Source organism: Sinocyclocheilus anshuiensis, unplaced genomic scaffold, assembly GCF_001515605.1.
Source record: "Sinocyclocheilus anshuiensis isolate Anshui unplaced genomic scaffold, SAMN03320099.WGS_v1.1 scaffold1136, whole genome shotgun sequence".
NCBI classification, from domain to species: Eukaryota; Metazoa; Chordata; class Actinopteri; order Cypriniformes; family Cyprinidae; genus Sinocyclocheilus; species Sinocyclocheilus anshuiensis.
Genome location: NW_015548521.1, coordinates 1,254,094 through 1,257,564, shown reverse-complemented (window position 1 = coordinate 1,257,564; position 3,471 = coordinate 1,254,094). Strand labels below are relative to the sequence as shown.

At 36.8% G+C, this 3,471-nt stretch overlaps 1 pseudogene; it reads left to right on the top strand.

The window, feature by feature from the left end:
* The window catches only part of LOC107656820 (probable palmitoyltransferase ZDHHC8), a 73,132-nt pseudogene that overhangs the window by 56,956 nt on the left and 12,705 nt on the right, over nucleotides 1–3,471 (top strand).

The following is a 3,471-nucleotide window of genomic DNA, read 5'->3' as shown; positions in this document are numbered from 1 at the left end:
CTCTCTCTCTCTCTCTCTCTGTCTCTCTGTCTCTCTCTCTCTCTCTCTCTCTCTCTCTCTCTCTCTCTCTCTGTTCTCAGGTGACAGGAAAGTTCCGAGGAGGAGTGAATCCGTTCACTCGGGATTGCTGTGGTAATGTGAAACACGTCTTATGCAGTCCACTTGCTCCTAGGTAAAGAAAAAACTGGCTTATACACACACACACACATACACACACATATGTTCATGTTTATAATCAGTGATAGTTGCAAATACACACACATATCAAAAATGTGTGAAAGTGAGTCGTAACACCAGGCACGGTGTGCTTCCTCGGCCCCTGACAGCTGGTTCCTGGCACTTGACAGCTATCTTTTGCTCATTTTGGAACAGACGGTTGGGTGTTTCATTTCACTTGAATTTACATTAGATTGTGTTATTTTACATTTGCAAAACAGACAGGATTCAGTGAACATTACGCTTTGGCAAATGCTACAAAAGACCTATGAAGTACCAACCTCACGCTGTCTTTGAGCAAAATTAGAAAAGAATGGCAATTGCAGCTGATGCCCATATGGAGACATACATTAATTAATTAATTAATCAGTTTCAAATAAATGGTGTTCTTTTGAACTTTCTAAGAATCTCAGTATGCACAAAATATGAAGCAGCATAACTGTTTTCAACATTGATAATAATAAGAAATTTTGTTGGGCAGCAAATCAGCATTATATATGAAGGATCATGTGACACCCGCAGTAATGGCGGCTGAAACTTAACTATTGCCATCAGAGGAATAAATTGCATTTCATATAAAAATATATTAACCCTCTGGTGTCTGAGGGGGCACTGATTAGTTTACACTCGAAGTAGATTGGTCTCTCTAAGCGAGATCCCAATTTCGTCGGTCATCCGACGTGACGTCGAGAGTGACCGACTGAAAGGGAACAACACTGTTTGTTAGACAGGGAGGCCCCGCCCACAGTGAGATCACATTGGCTCAAAATCCTGCACTACTTCTAATTAGCTGTATCTTCGTGCAGCATTTCTCTTTCAGCGAGGACAGAAAGAAAATCACAACAGGCTCCTTGACTTTCCTGCTGTCCAGTCTTGTGGTTATGTGTGTGACTGGCCTGTTTTTCATCCCTGTTATGGGCCTCACTGGGTTCCACATGGTGCTCGTAGCCAGAGGACGAACCACAAACGAACAGGTGAACCAAATTACCCACCACTAAATATGCTCATCTGGTTTGTGTAACAGCATGCGCACTTGTAGAGGCAGAACTGTGCTCCACTCAGAATCACCTTGATGTCTTTCCAACTTGATTGCCTTCTGTTGTTCGTGCACGACATCTGTTACAAATCCTGGTATTTTCATCGCACATCATGGTCCTGTGGGTCAAGGACAGTTGGTGTCTGAGGGGGCACTGAAGAAGTTTTGACATGCCCTGACATTTGTGTTTTTTTCAGTATCTTAAAACATATTAATGGCTAAAGTCTAATTACACTTTAATTCGCACAAACTGGGCTACAATAGTATGTGAGCAGCATGAATGTACATGTTTGTGTTCTTGAGAAAACAACGTTTATGCGTGGTTAGTGGAAAACTAAAAGTCACTGAAATAAGGCCCTAAAACACATACAGAACATTTGTTATCAGATACTGAATGCTCGTATGCGAGGGAGTGACAATGGGATGAATATTTAGTGATTCACACCTGAGAGACAAAGGGCCTCCCATAATGAGGCATCAGTCAGTAATGTCTCTGTGAGGCAGGTAACAAAGAATGTGAGGAGTAAAAAATTGGGGTTTGTATTTGTGTTTTATTTACCAGCTTATTGAACAAGAAAAATCTAGGGAATTACTTAATTTTATTCATCAGTTGTTGATTGGATTGTGAGTACTGAATAACTAAATGGAAGCACGTCTGGAGATTGCAAGTATGTATGTGTGTATATATATATATATATATATATTCAGTCCCTCCAGGATTTTGCGATTCTGCGATCGCTGAATTTATTGCAAGATCAAGCAAACTCCGCAATTTTCGCATTTTTAATTTTCTGTTAAAGCTACAGATATCAGAACAAATGCCACTAACGTGGAAACCAGGAAAAACATTCAATAAACACAAATCACCATCATTCACCATGGATTTAACATAGTAAAACTACAGGAACAACTTGTGGCAGAAATGGTGTAATGTTTTTAAATGCTTCACAAAACTTTTCCCAGCACTTCAAAGCTTTAAGTATTACCGAATTTGAAAGTTATTTTTAATGTGATGACATTATTTGTTCATCCTTCATAAGTTGCCCCCATTTATAAAACGAAAAGTTTCATAATGTAGGAAAGCAAACACTTATTTAAAAATAAAAAAAGACATTAAATTACCACTAGTAGATGGCTGCAGAGAAGTACTTCCAGGCTTATTAGCCATTTCCACTCCCTAATATATATTTTTTGTATTTATTAAATTATATTTAGACATTATGAATGACAGTAATAAAAGTTAATTTTATCTGCATCTCAACTATCCAGACAGCACAAGTATATCTGTAAGACGTCTGCTGAAGATCTGGGAAACATCTGCTGGGTAATCTGATAAACGTCTCAGAATGCATTCTAATAAATGTCTATTTGACATCTGACAGGAAACGTCTTAGAGATGTATTGCAGATGAGCAAACACTCTAAAAATACATTTTGCATATGTAAATGCTGACATCAAATAGACATCTCCGAGATGTACAAGTGTGATTAGGGTGAGTGCTTTACTGTCAGGTGCTGGTGCCACCTTCTGTAGAACTTAATGGCACTGGTGCTGGTGTCCTCAAATGTTGCTCTGGAGCCCTACAATGGCTCTCGAAGTCAGAAAAGTTATAACAATGTTAGAAGAATGTTGTCTGTGATATATTTTCACTGCAAAACAATAAGAAATGCTGCAAATATCACTGCAGATTTAGAGAAAAGCCACAGCAAAATCAGTCATTTTAGGCTGCAAAAATCAGAAAAAAGTCCCGCGAAATCCTGGAGGGACTGTATATTAGTGCTGTCAAACGATTAATCGCATACAAAATACGTTTTTGTTTGCATAATATATGTGTGTGTTCTGTGCATATTAATTATGTATATATATAAATACACATGCGTGTATATATTTTGAAAATATTTACATGCATTTGCATGTCTATATTTATATTCATATAATTTATATTATAAATAAATATAATATATAAACAATATATTTTTCTGAAATATATACATGCATGTGTGTGTATTTATATATACATATATTATGTAAACAAAAACTTTTATGTTGGATGTGATTAATCGTGATTAATCGTTTGACAGCACTAATATATATATATATATATAAGTCGCTGGGGTATATTTGTAGCAATAGCCAAAAATACATTGTATGGGTCAAAATTATCCTTTTTTTTTTAATGCCAAAAATCATTAGGATATTAAGTAAAGATCATGTTCCAT